This window comes from Palaemon carinicauda, chromosome 3 (genome assembly GCF_036898095.1).
Source record: "Palaemon carinicauda isolate YSFRI2023 chromosome 3, ASM3689809v2, whole genome shotgun sequence".
Taxonomy (NCBI): domain Eukaryota; kingdom Metazoa; phylum Arthropoda; class Malacostraca; order Decapoda; family Palaemonidae; genus Palaemon; species Palaemon carinicauda.
Genome location: NC_090727.1, coordinates 79995550 through 80010357, shown reverse-complemented (window position 1 = coordinate 80010357; position 14808 = coordinate 79995550).

Below are 14808 nucleotides of genomic sequence, written 5' to 3'. Positions count from 1 at the left end.
CATCTCATTTTATATTCCCATTCAATATTATTTACCGTTCATTCCATGTTACCTTCCTATATTGTTTTTATTTACTTTTGTTGGTTATTTCTTTTTCTCTCCTCTGTGTCTTATATATCCTTTCTCTGGTCTAGTTTCCGTATTTAGTTCATTCATGTTTACCCGCTAGAGTTCTTTGTTTTTCCCTTAACCAATCACCACCTTAGGCCTATTCAGATATCTCCCTACCCCCCCCCCACTTCCTTTATCCCTATTAGCAGTTTTTTCATATCCTTTGTTCCCATGCCTTTCCCGTTGTAACCTTTGTCCTGGTGAGGTGTTCTGCATTACAAGTGTGGTTTCTATTTCGTATTTTGCGATGGAGCAAGTTATAGAAACTTGTAGCGGCTGCAGTATTCCGTACCTAAAATCAGTGGCTCAATTCCATGGTGATTTTTTTGGATACTTCAGGTAATGTTGATAATTTTCTTAAATCTCACAGAGTTATTCCTCAGGGTTTAAAGTGCCCCTAGTGCCGTTCTGTTTTATCTTATAGGCAAGACATTCACGTGTTTTATTGCAATTCTGAATCCATCATTCGTAAAACTAAGAAGAAACGCCATTATGGTTATACCGTTACTGCCTATAAAGGTACTTTTTTGGACAAAAGTCGTCTACCCCCATGGAAGATATTATGTGCCATCCACTTTTTGCATAAACATTCGGACCATGAGACCCTCATGGATGGTATCAACATATCTTCGAAAACTAGTGTCGATTGGAGAAGTTTCTGTTCCGAGGTTACCGAATACTTTGACGTTTTCTTCATAAAAGTAAGTCATTCCTCAATAGCCATTATACGTGTTTTGTGACCGGGGAACTTCTAGGCAAGGTTAGGTGGGTTTGTTAGGTTCTGTGGTCTTTCTGTACTATTTATATATTGTGTAATAGTTATATGGAAAAATTATTTAATATTCAAATGGAAATATTTATCATTTCTGCCACTAGTAATGACATCGTGTCGTTGGTAGTTCTGTGTTCCATTCGTCACCGTTGGTAGTACTGTGAATCAAAGTAAGTCATTCCCCTATGCTTATTATATGAGTTTTGTGACCGGGGTACTTCTAGGCAAGGTTAGGTGGGTTTGTTAGGTTCTGTGGCCTTTTGGTACTTTTTATTTATTGTTTAATAGTTATATGGAAAAATTATTTAGTTTACGTATGGAAATATTTAGCATTTCTATCTCTAGAAATGGCATCGTGCCGTTGGTAACACTGTGTACCATTCGTCATCGTTGGTAGTTCTGTCAACCATTGGTAATGTTGGTAATGTTATCGTCCCCTACATCTGTTGTTTATATATTTTAACTCAGTATATATGTCAACAGTGTTAATATTTATATGGTTCATTTGTATTGTATTTCATTGTGTGATTTCGCACAGGAAATATATGATTTCCTATAGTAGATATCGTGATTTAACTGGTTTTCTCATTCATTTCATCCGTAATAACATCAACCAATTCGTCAACTTATAACTAACCGAATTGGTTGATCTGTTTGTTTGCGATTGAAATGATCATCAAAATCGGTTAAATCACGTTATTTGCTATAGGAAATCATGTATTTCTTGTGCGAAATCACACCATGGAATAATATACAAAATTACCAATTTCTGTGATTTTTTATTTAAGAAAATCATTGAATTTATATTTAAAACTATAATTTTCATATGATTTGTACGTTTCAAAATATTCTCTTCTTTTAGGTAAATATATACGGTTCCACCGGTTAGGTATTTTATATTTACATGATCTTTTCTTTTCAATTGACTTATGCAACGTGGAGCCTTTGTATAGCAGCGGCCAGTTCCTCCAATGAGCATCAAATATGGACACCAACTAAACTAAACTCTCCCCCGCTAACCTAACCTACAAGCCGTGTCCATAACTACTTACCTAACGCCCCCCCTCCCCCCTTACATTGCTGTATTCCTAGTCAGCCGTCATCATACATACAAGTGGCCGCTATCATACATACACCCCTGCAACTTTTCCTGGAGACGCTCTGTTGTGTTGTTAAAAAAAATAGTTTAATTGTTACTGTAATCTTCCCTTAATAATGGAAGCTGTCATCGTTAATCCCGTCTTTTATGATGACCAATGTTGACGATATAGTTTTATGGAATTTACGGATTTACTAACCTAACCTAAATCATTGTTCTTGCTTGACGGTTAAGGGGTGTTACGCCCTCTTTAACCACCACTTTATCAGTACATATTGATAATTGGTTCTATTATAATGAAAAATAGGGAAACACTGAAGACTTTTTGTTCTCTTAAGTGTTTCGATAATGTGGATTTGACAAAAAACACTCGCTATGTAGTGTCATATGCAAAACACATGAGAATGGTGACGATAAACTGATTTGTAGGTCCTACAGAAAGTAGGGTTCCCCTACGTGATGGGACCAGTCCTTAAAGTAGGTAAAGTTACCTAGCCTAACTTTATCTTAGGGTGTCGGATGCATTCCTGATCGGGTTGATAGGTTTTCTTTATAGACTATGGCTAGATTTGTGACATTGGAATAATATTTCTCCGTATATTTGTTTGTTTTGAACGGATTTGACCTTCATTTCATTTGGAAAGACGAAGTTTCAAAGATACCCCTTTGAAGGACAGCGAAATTGGAGGCCCACATTAGGAGATTGAGGTTTACACGTGGGGGAATAGACAGGGCACCAGGTCCAAATTAATCTCTAAGGGTTCCCCATTCCCCCTTTGAGTCACTTCTATTCTCTTATCTCTCCAGTGACTTTGTATCACAAAAACACTGTCTATAAACCACCTATGCACTTAACCCTTTTACCCCCAAAGGACGTACTGGTACGTTTCACAAAAGCCATCCCTTTACCCCCATGGACGTACTGGTACGTCCTTGCAAAAACATGCCATAAAATTTTTTTTTTTTCATATTTTTGATAATTTTTTGAGAAAATTCAGGCATTTTCCAAGAGAATGAGACCAACCTGACCTCTCTATGACAAAAATTAAGGCTGTTAGAGCAATTTTAAAAAAATATACTGCAAAATGTGCTGGGGAAAAAATAACCCCCTGGGGGTTAAGGGTTGGAAATTTCCAAATGGGCTGGGGGTAAAAGGGTTAAGATAGATTTATTACTTGTACCATGAACAGAATAAGAAACAGCCAATGGTGATTTGCCTTCCAGCGGTGTGAAGTCCTGTTTTTTTTTTTTTCTTTTTTTTTTTTTTGCGTTGGGAAGATATTCCTGAAGTTTGCTGTAAAATTTACTGAAACCCACTATAGAACTAAAAGTAATTTCTGTACATAAAACTGGTTGCCATACGATAATTAATAACCTGTGGCTTTTAATAATTAAATTTTAAATATTTAACTTAGCCGGTGAATATATAATAGCTGCTGCTCCAGCGGCTCGACAGAAAAACACACAAAAACTCGCGAGCGATCGCTATGAAGGTTGCGGGTGTGCCCACCAGCGCCAACTATCGGCCAGATACCGCATATGCATGTAAACAAGCCTCAATTCTTCTCTGTCGGCCTTAACGACAAGACGTATCATTACTCGCTGTATTACGTGGAGTTTTTTCAACAGACTTGGTGAAGTACTTCATTTTGGTTTGAGCTTTCGCAGTGCAGGTGTTTTATCCTCAACTTAAACTCTTGAACTCTTTTTTGGACAGATTTAATTGTTGATGACTTGGATTGTTTTTTGGACTTTCTTTGACTAATTCAAAATGGCTGACCCTTCTCAAATTCCTAGATTTCGTAAGTGTGATGCTAGGGATTGCAATAGGCGTCTTCCAAAGGCCTCTCTCGACCCACATATTGTGTGTTCTAATTGTCGGGGTAAAACCTGTCAATTAGGAGATCGGTGTGAGCAGTGCGTGGGCCTTTCGGAATTCGATTGGCTCGAATATGACAAGTATTCTCGTAAGCTAGAGAGAGATAGGGTGAGGAGGAGTTCCTCTAGATCAGTAGATTTTTCCTCTCCCCATGCCCCTGAACCTAATCCTTCCCCTGTAGTGGTTGTGCCTGAACCCCCTACTGGCACTCAGGAACCATCAATGCGGGACATGTTACGTGCCATTCATGCTTTGGGTGAAAGAGTTGAGTCGTTAGCTACAGATCGTAATCAACTCATGGCTGATGTTAAAGAGCTAAAGTGTCAGAGTGCCACAGCGGAAAATCGTGGGAAAGTGATTAGTGCGCAAAGTATTTTCAGTGTTGCGACCGAGGGTTCGTCTGTTCGTGCCTGTCGTTCGCCTAGTCCGAGACCTCTTGCAAGCTCCCAAGCCCAGGGGAGAAGTAATGTCGTACGACTTATGGGTTCGAGAGGCCTTGCTCAGCGAACAGACGTTCCCTCTATGGTAACAGGCGTGTCTCATCAAGACTGCCCCTACCATAAGACGAGAGAGACCATTTTCTCCTCGTCATCCGAAGGCTTTTCGCATAAGAAACCGTGGAGCAAGGTTTCAAGGCCCTTGAAGCGAAAGTCGGTCCCTTCAGGACAGGTCCAGCGTCCTGGTTGTAGCCATTGGGACAGCTCTGACCCTTTGCAGTCATCGGAAGACTGCTCGCCGCCTAAGCAGCAACGTTACACAGGCTCAGAGAGTCTTGGTGTAGGCAAGGTTGTGCAGTCTCAGACGTTACCCCCGTCTTTTACCGCACCCATTCCCGTTGATCCTAAATGGGTTGTACTGCAAGACATGCAGATCAAGCTCGCCTCCCTTATGGAAGACTATTCTGCTGAAAAGGTTCACGATGATCCTCGCCGCTTAGCTAATCGAGATCCTGGCCTTCAGCCGCCAAAACGAGCCTTTGCTCGTCCTGTTGACGTTGGCGTTACTAAGTCACGTCAGTCACGCTTTGTAGAGCCTCACTCGATGCAGTCCCGTGTTGACTTTCAGCCGCATATGGACGTTCAGCCACTTCCTAATGCTCTTGTTGACGTTCAGGACGTTCGCCAACCAGCGGAGTTGACTTGTTTTGACGCTGAGCGTCAAACACCACAGTCTAGAGTTGTTTTGACTGCTCAGTCTAGGCAGTCAAAACAGTCTCGAGTTGACGTCGAGCGTCCTCCCGCTCCTGTTGTTGTTGACAGTCAGGCTGTTAAGCAGTTACATGACGTAGCGTCCTGGACTGCTACTGATGCACCAGTGCGTGTGGACTCTGTGTGTCAAGCATTGCCAACCCCTTTGCTTGTTACTCAGCAGTTGTCGGATGAAGATCCTTCAGATGAGGACGTTGCTGACCCTCATCATGATGATCATCCTTCGGATGTAGACGAACCTAGAACGGTTCCTCCTTCGATGGACTTTAAGAAAGTCATGTTAATTTTCAAGGAGCTTTTTCCCGATCACTTTGTTACCGTTGCTCCTCGTTCGCCACCGTCTGAGTTTGCTCTAGGCTTACCTGCTAACATGCCAGCCTTTACTAAGCTAGTGCTTTCTCGCTCTTCCAAGAGAGCTTTACGACTTTTAGGCGACTGGTTGGATACCAGGAGGAGTTTGGGGAAGACGGCCTTTGCCTTCCCTCCGTCAAAGCTCTCGTGTAGATCGAGCGTCTGGTATGCCACGGGAGAAGTTCTCGGCTTGGGAGTCCCTGCCTCTGCCCAGGGTGACTTCTCAAGCCTCGTAGACTCTCCCCGCCGCCTAGCCATGAGACGCTCGAAGATTAGTTGGTCCTCCTTGGACCTTGACCATCTGCTGAAAGGCGTATACAGGGCCTTTGAAGTTTTCAACTTCCTTGACTGGTCATTAGGAGCTTTAAGTAGGAAAATCTCGTCTGCTGACAGAGATGTTTCCTTACTTATCATGTCATGTATGGATAAAGCCATCCGCGATGGTTCCAATGAGCTCGCCTCCTCTTTTACGTCGGGAGTCTTAAAGAAGCGAGAGTCCCTTTGCTCTTTTCTTTCGGCAGGAGTTACTCCCTGTCAGAGATCAGAACTGCTCTTTGCTCCCTTATCAACGTCTTTGTTTCCGCAACAATTGGTTAAGGACATAGCTTCTTCGCTTGTGCAGAAGGACACCCATGACTTGATGGCGTCCTCTGCTTGCAAAGGGACTCCTTCTACATCCTTTGCTGTAAGACCCAGGATCGAGACTCCGGCATCCAGATTTATCCCGCCCTTTCGTGGCAGAGTTCCCAGCAGGGGAAGTGCTCGTGCCGAGGGAAAGAGGGGTAAGAAGAGAGGAGCCAAGTCCTCACGTGGCAGAGTCTGACTGCCCACAGCCTCAGACAGCGGTAGGAGCCAGATTGAAGAGCTTCTGGCAAGCCTGGGAGAAGAGGGGCGCAGACCAACAGTCTGTTCGGTTGCTCAGAGAGGGGTACAAAATTCCGTTTGTACGCAAACCTCCTCTAGTGACAACTCCCATCGACCTCTCTCCCAGGTACCGAGAGGAGTCAAAGAGACAAGCCCTAAACCTAGAAGTGTCTCTGTTGCTAGAGAAGGGAGCGGTGGTGAAAGTCTCGGACCTTCAATCACCGGGGTTTTACAACCGTCTCTTCCTAGTCCCAAAGAAGACAGGAGGTTGGAGACCGGTGCTAGACGTCAGTGCGCTCAACGTTTTTGTTACGAAAACAAAGTTCACTATGGAGACCACGAAGTCAGTCTTAGCAGCGGTCAGAAAGGGAGACTGGATGGTCTCTCTCGACCTACGAGATGCGTACTTCCACATTCCTATACACCCAGATTCCCAACCGTTTCTGAGGTTTGTTTTCAGGAATGTGGTATACCAGTTTCGGGCCCTGTGCTTTGGCCTCAGTCCTGCTCCTCTCGTGTTTACGAGGCTCATGAGGAATGTGGCAAAATTCCTCCATTTATCGGGAATCCGAGCCTCCCTGTACTTAGACGACTGGCTTCTCAGGGCTTCGTCCAGTCATCGCTGTCTGCAGGATCTTCATTGGACGTTGGATCTGACCAAGGAATTGGGACTTTTGGTCAACCTAGAAAAGTCCCAGCTGATTCCATCCCAAACTATACTATATTTAGGAATGGAGATTCGCAGTCCAGTTTTTCGGGCTTTTCCGTCTGCCACCCGAATAGATCAAGCCCTGCTCAAAGTCCAACTAATGTTGAAGAGAGAACGGTGCTCAGTCAGGATTTGGATGAGTCTCGTAGGAACTCTATCATCCCTGGAGCAGTTTGTCTCGCTAGGAAGACTACACCTTCGGCCTCTCCAGTTCCATCTAGCCTTTCACTGGAACAAGGACAAGACGTTAGAGACGGTCTCAATCCCGGTCTCCGAACCAGTAAAGGCATGCCTGAAATGGTGGAACGACAATATCAGTCTGAGAGAGGGACTATCCCTAGCAGTTCAGAACCCAAACCACGTATTATTCTCAGACGCGTCGGATTTGGGTTGGGGTGCGACCCTGGACGGTCGGGAATGCTCAGGTCTGTGGACCTCAAGTCAGAGGACCATGCACATCAACGGCAAGGAGCTTTTGGCAGTCCACTTGGCCTTGATGAAATTCGAAAGTCTCCTTCGAAACAAAGTGGTAGAGGTCAACTCCGACAATACCACAGCTTTGGCGTACATCTCCAAGCAAGGAGGCACACACTCCCTCACGCTGTACGAGATCGCAAGGGACCTGCTCATTTGGTCAAGAGATCGAGGCATCTCCCTGTTAACGAGGTTTATCCAGGGCGACTTGAACGTCTTGGCAGACTGTCTCAGTCGGAGGGGTCAGGTAATTCCCACGGAATGGACCCTCCACAAGGACGTGTGCAAGAGTCTTTGGGCGACTTGGGGTCAACCCACCATAGACCTCTTTGCCACCTCGATGACCAAGAGGCTTCCAATCTATTGCTCTCCAGTCCCAGACCCAGCAGCAATACACATAGATGCATTTCTCCTAGATTGGTCTCATCTGGACTTATATGCATTCCCACCATTCAAGATTGTCAACAAGGTACTGCAGAAGTTCGCCTCTCACGAAGGGACAAGGTTGACGTTGGTTGCTCCCCTCTGGCCCGCGAGAGAGTGGTTCACCGAGGTACTTCGATGGCTGGTAGACTTTCCAAGAAGTCTTCCTCTAAGGGTAGATCTATTACGTCAGCCCCACGTAAAGAATGTCCATCAAAGCCTCCCCGCTCTTCGTCTGACTGCCTTCAGACTATCGAAAGACTCTCAAGAGCTCGAGGATTTTCGAAGGAGGCAGCCAGTGCGATTGCAAGAGCGAGGAGAGCTTCTACCATTAGAGTATACCAGTCGAAGTGGGAAGTCTTTCGAGACTGGTGCAAGTCAGCATCTGTGTCCTCGTCCAGTACCTCTGTAGCCCAAATCGCAGATTTTCTTTTACATCTGAGAAATGTTCGCTCCCTCTCAGCTCCCACGATTAAGGGCTACAGGAGCATGTTGGCTTCGGTCTTTCGGCATAGAGGCTTAGATCTTTCCAACAATAAAGATCTCCAAGATCTCCTTAAGTCTTTCGAGACCTCTAAGGAACGTCGTTTGGCAACTCCTGGATGGAACTTAGACGTGGTCCTAAGGTTCCTCATGTCAGACAGGTTTGAGCCATTACATTCAGCCTCCCTGAAGGATCTCACCCTCAAGACACTTTTCCTAGTGTGCTTGGCTTCGGCTAAAAGGGTCAGGGAACTTCATGCCTTCAGTAAGAACATCGGCTTTTCTACAGAAAAAGCCACTTGTTCACTTCAACTTGGTTTCCTGGCCAAAAATGAACTGCCTTCTCGTCCTTGGCCTAAATCTTTTGATATTCCTTGCTTATCAGAGATCGTAGGCAACGAACTGGAAAGAGTGTTATGTCCTGTTAGAGCTCTTAAGTTCTATTTAGCTCGTACTAAGTCCTTACGAGGTAGATCTGAGGCATTATGGTGCTCAGTTAAGAAACCATCATTGCCTATGTCAAAGAATGCTTTGTCATATTTTATCAGATTTTTAATACGAGAAGCTCATTCTCACTTGAATGAGAAAGACCGATGTTTGCTTAAGGTTAAGACGCACGAAGTAAGAGCTATAGCAACCTCCGTGGCCTTCAAGCAAAATAGATCTCTGCAAAGTATTATGGACGCGACTTTTTGGAGAAGCAAGTCAGTGTTCGCGTCATTTTACTTAAAAGATGTCCAGACTCTTTACGAGGACTGCTACACACTGGGTCCATTCGTTGCAGCGAGTGCAGTAGTGGGTGAGGGTTCTACCACTACATTACCCTAATTCCAATATCCTTTTTAATCTGTCTCTTGAAATGTTTTTAATATTGTTTTTTGGGTTGTACGGAAGGCTAAGAAGCCTTTCGCATCCTGGTTGATTTGGCGGGTGGTCAAAGTCATTTCTTGAGAGCGCCCAGATTAGGGGTTTGATGAGGTCCTGTTGTATGGGTTGCAGCCCTTGATACTTCAGCTCCTGGGAGTCTTTCAGCATCCTAAGAGGATCGCTGGGCTTCGTGAGGAAGACAGACTTACAAGGCAGAGTAATCGTCTAAGTCAACTTCCTTACCAGGTGCCTATATATTTGGGTTTTGTTATAATATAACTGTCAAAAACTCTAAGCATATACGCTGTAAACTTAATTAACTCTGGTCTCTACCCACCACCTTGGGTGTGAATCAGCTATTATATATTCACCGGCTAAGTTAAATATTTAAAAATGATATTTTAATTATAAAATAAATTTTTGAATATACTTACCCGGTGAATATATAAATTAAAGGCCCTCCCTTCCTCCCCAATAGAGACGCAGCGGGACGAGAAGAATTGAGGCTTGTTTACATGCATATGCGGTATCTGGCCGATAGTTGGCTCTGGTGGGCACACCCGCAACCTTCATAGCGATCGCTCGCGAGTTTTTGTGTGTTTTTCTGTCGAGCCGCTGGAGCAGCAGCTATTATATATTCACCGGGTAAGTATATTCAAAAATTTATTTTATAATTAAAATATCATTTTAATGTAAAATTCATCATGGAAAAAAGTTCATCCCTCGTACTTTACCTATGTTCCTCCGGTCTTTTTTTTTATTTTTACATCTTACTGTCGAACCTCTTTCAACTCTTACTTCTTAGTGTAACTGCACGGTTTTCCTCCAGTTGCACTTTGACGCTGAATGTGCTTACAAACCCCTGTGCTAGACTATGTAGCCCAAATCCATAAATCCAATCTAGAAAGAGTCAATAGAGCATAAATCGAACATCCGTACTAAACATGACATTGCTATTAACTGAAACCAGTTCTCTGGAGTTGTACCAAATTCCAGAACCATAGTTGATTGGATATACAGTGGTACCTCTACATAAGAATGTCCCAACATACGAATTTTTCAACATACGAAGTAAAATTTGACCAAATTTCTGCCTCGACATCCGAAGTGTTGCTCCAACATACGAAGTAAACATTACGCCATTGAGCGTCGAGTGCTCAGTTCTCTGTTCTTGTGTGTATCGTGTGGTTGTCCTCTGTTTGGTCTGTTATTAACATTGCTTATTTTCTTCCTTTTCTCACATTTCCTTTTTGATTTTACCTATAATCATGGTGCCTAAGAAGCTAAGTTTCAGTACTGGAAGAACGCAATTCTTTCATTAGAATTGAAGCAAGAAATTATAGAAAAACATGAGAACAGTGTGCATGTGAGTGATACTGTATGGCTAAACAATATGGCCGGAATAGGCCTATGATCTCGAGGATCATCAAGCTGAAGGCAGCCATTAAAGCAAATAACCATCGAAGGGGATCACCCTTATTACAAGACATCGTAGCAATACCCTGGAAGAGATAGAACGCCTTTTGTTGATAGGGATAAAGGACAAAGAGAGTGTTGGCAACGATCATTTGTGAGAAGGGCCAGCGTGATGAACAGAAAGAAAGAAAAAAGTGAAGCAAAGAAAACCAAGATAGCATTAACAAGCTCTTTTAAATAACACTTCTCTCTTTTTCTGTTTCTCTCTAAACATAGCATTAACATGTTCTTTAAATAAAATCTCTCTCTCTCTCTCTCTCTCTCTCTCTCTCTCTCTCTCTCTCTCTCTCTCTCTCGTTCTTCTTCGCTGTTATAGTGTTAGATACGGCTATTATTTTTTTTCCGAGAGAGAGAGAGAAAGAGATTGAACAAAGATGTGTTTAGAGTACATATGATTTTTAACAGCGTCAATGAGTTGAAAAACAATTAAATGTAACTAAGAAAGTAATAACAGCTAATCTGAATTCCTTTATTAACTAAAACAAATATTGATACAAACACACTGGTGTGCGTATGCACAAACACACATACACAGGTGCAAGAATTGCTACGCAGTAAGAGAGACGGTCGGGGAGGAGGTAGAGATGGTGAGTGCGATAGCATACCGTAACTCGTCACTGAAAGTGATGAAAATAAAAAATCAAAAGAAAAAAATATAAAAAATATGAAATATAAAAAAAAAAAATAAATAAGCTAAGTTAGATTAAAATTTCCGTTGTGTAAGTTACGGTATGTTATCGCAGTCACCATCTCTACCTCCTCGCCGATCGTGTCTCCTCGTGCGTGTTTGCGCATACGCACACGAGTGTGTTTGTATCAATATTTGTTTTAGTTAATAAAGGAATTCAGATTCGCTGATATTGTTTATTTAGTTACATTTAACTGTCTTTCAACTCGTTAATGCTGTTAAAAATCATATGTACACAACACACTTTTGTTTAATCTCTCTCTCTCTCTCTCTCTCTCTCTCTCTCTCTCTCTCTCTCTCTCTCTCTCTCTCTCTCTCTCTCTCTCTCAGAAAAAAAAATAATAGACGTCTCTAACACTTAACAGTGAAGAAGAACAAGAGAGAGAGAGAGAGAGAGAGAGAGAGAGAGAGAGAGAGTATTTATTTAAAGAACATGTTAACACCATGTCTACCTTTTCGCCGATCGTCCGTCTCCTCCTGGCGTAGCAAATCCTACACATGCGTTGGCCTGTCTCTAAGGTAAAGTGGCAATAAGACACATTTTTTATTTATTATTTCTTTATAATTATCTTTTTTACATGCTTCTTTCATATTATGCAGTTATGTTATTGTTTTGTGTAATAATGTGTAGCCATTTATTAAAGGATTTATTATGGGTTTTTAGGCTGAGGAACGAATTAAATGAATTACCATATATTCTTATGGGAAAATTCGTTTCTACATCCGAACATTTTCTACATCTGAAGTCGGTTGTGGAACGAATTAAATTCGTATGTAGAGGTACCACTGTACTTGAAACGTACCTAACAAGATTCAGCATTATTCTTGTGTACAAAATTCTGTTTGAAAAAGCTAAATAGTGTCTGATTTTTATGCTCACAATGCATTGCTAAAGAACTAATTCTGATTGGGAGCCACATCTGTTTTTTTTTTTTTCAGACTAATAATATACACTAGCAAATATTTTGAGGCCCTTTGCGTCAATAGACGTAGGAGGAGATGATGATTATGAGGAAATATTTGGGAATTATTTTTTTTGTAGATTTTAGTATGTTTTTCCTATTTAGATTAAGTCAAGAGGACTCCTTAATAAAGAAATAAAATGCAATATCCTCTCTTGGTTTGAACTGTAACACATTTACAGTACAGTATTATCAAAGGGATACACAAACTACAGTTCTGTACAGTAATGCTGTATTTCTGATATAAATGAAAGCCAAATTAGTTCCAAATGCACAAAAATAAGAAAAATGAGCATTTTTAACTGATATACAATTCTGTTGAAAAACTAAACATACATTTATTCTGGATTTAAGAGTATACTGTAATTTCCCTATGCCTTCTTGTTTGCGAACCAACTCGACCTTCATTTCAATTGGAAATGATTGCGTTTAGAGATGGAAGACCTATTTCAGAACTAACCTAGCTTGCTTTAAATTTGGTATGGGGTTTCCTTTCTTAGCCTTTTACATCTAAGGTACCCCCAACTCACCTAACCTAGCATGCTGTAAATCTAACCTAACCTAGGGGGCAAGGACTTAACAGGGCCAGGGAGCTTTGCCCTTTCTTGATTGCTTCACCAAAGTGGACACAACATTCTGTAAATTTACTCAAGTGACAAGGAAATCCTCTTAGACTAACTTACATACATACATATACCAAGGCCCTTCCCCCAATTTTGGGGGGTAGCCGACACCAACAATGAAACAAAACAAAAAAGGGACCTCTACTCTCTATGTTCCTTCAGCCTAACCAGGGACTCAACCGAGTTCAGCTGGTACTGCTAGGGTGCCACAGCCCAAGCCTAACTTACCACAGCTTAATGCAACAACAGGTGGTCTGTCCTTTCTTTGATACGAAGGAGTTCGGCTTCACCCTACTGTACCCTTTCACAATAACCAGACTCACTATATGATTTGTATACTAACATCAAAATAATACTGTAGTCAAAACACAGCTTAAGGCATGAATACTCAAGCTACCAGACAACACAGCACACTAAATAATTTAAGAGAAAATTAGGCCTAAGTAATGATAGTAAATGACATTCAATATCATACTTAACTACATACCTGACACTGGGGTTTAATATAAAATTCAATCATATTGTCTCAGGCACTAAGTACAGTAATTGAAAATTTTTGTTTACCAGTAAATATCACAAAGAAATCACTATAGGGAAAATAACACTATTTGAGATGGGGAAAAGTTAAAGTTGACTTTCTCTACTGCAGCATTATGTGATACCTTTAGCAAACAACTCAAAACTGAAGTGTCATATTGACTTACAAAACTGTAAAAAAGATCTTTCCATTTTTGTATATCACATTGGTTGAAAATAAAAGTTTGTTCCAAGACGAACGCAAAGCGTTGTCATTTAATATGAGTACAGTATGTTCCTAGTGAAACTGGATACAGTTGTTAGAACTTTTAATGAAGTGACAGTGATTACGGAAACCCCGCCTATCTGACAGGCCACTGAGCTCCACTGTTTTCTGCTACCCGAGAGTACAGATTTACTCCAGGTGCTGCAAACTGGCTGTTTAAATTTTTTGTTTTTTCTTCTAAGTAATAATAATTATTATTATTACTAGCCAAACTTCAACCCTAGTTAGAAAACAGGATGCTATAAGCCTAAAGGTTCCAACAGGGATAAATAGCCCAGGTAGGAAAGGAAATAAAGATATAAATAAACTACAAGAGAAGTAATGAATAATTGATATAAAATATTTTAAGATCAATAACAATGTTAAAATAGAACTGTCATATATAAACTATGAAGAGAGTCTTATTTCAGCTTGTTCAACATGAAAAACATTCGCAGCAAGTTTGAATTTGTGAAGTTCCACCTATTCAACTGCATGGTAAGGAAGATCATTCCACAATCTGGTCATAGTTGGATTAAAACTTCTAGAATACTGGGTAGTTTTGAGCTTTATAGTGGAGAAGGCGTAACTGATAGAATTAACGGCATATCTAGTATTACATGCAGGATGGTACAGTCTAGAAAGATCTGGATGTAAAGGACGGTCAGAATTATGAAAAATCTTATGCATCATGCATAAAGAACTAACTGAACGATTGTACCATAGATTAATATTCAGATTTGGAATAAGGAATTTAAAAGACCCCAGGTTTAAGTCCAGCAAATTAAGATGGGAGTCATCAGCTGAAAACCGGACAGGATAACAGTTTTCCCAATAAATGTACCGGACAGTTTTGTTTAACCTGCCAAGATACACCTTCTGTTGATGTTTATTCTCTCACAAGTGAGGACCGGTGATAACAATGTTATTGTAGCTGAGAAAGTGGGACATCCTTGCATACCAACGATTGATGAAGACCTCCACGTTACCCCTTCACCTATGCCACACTGTCACTTCATCGTACCGGTTGAAAAGAAA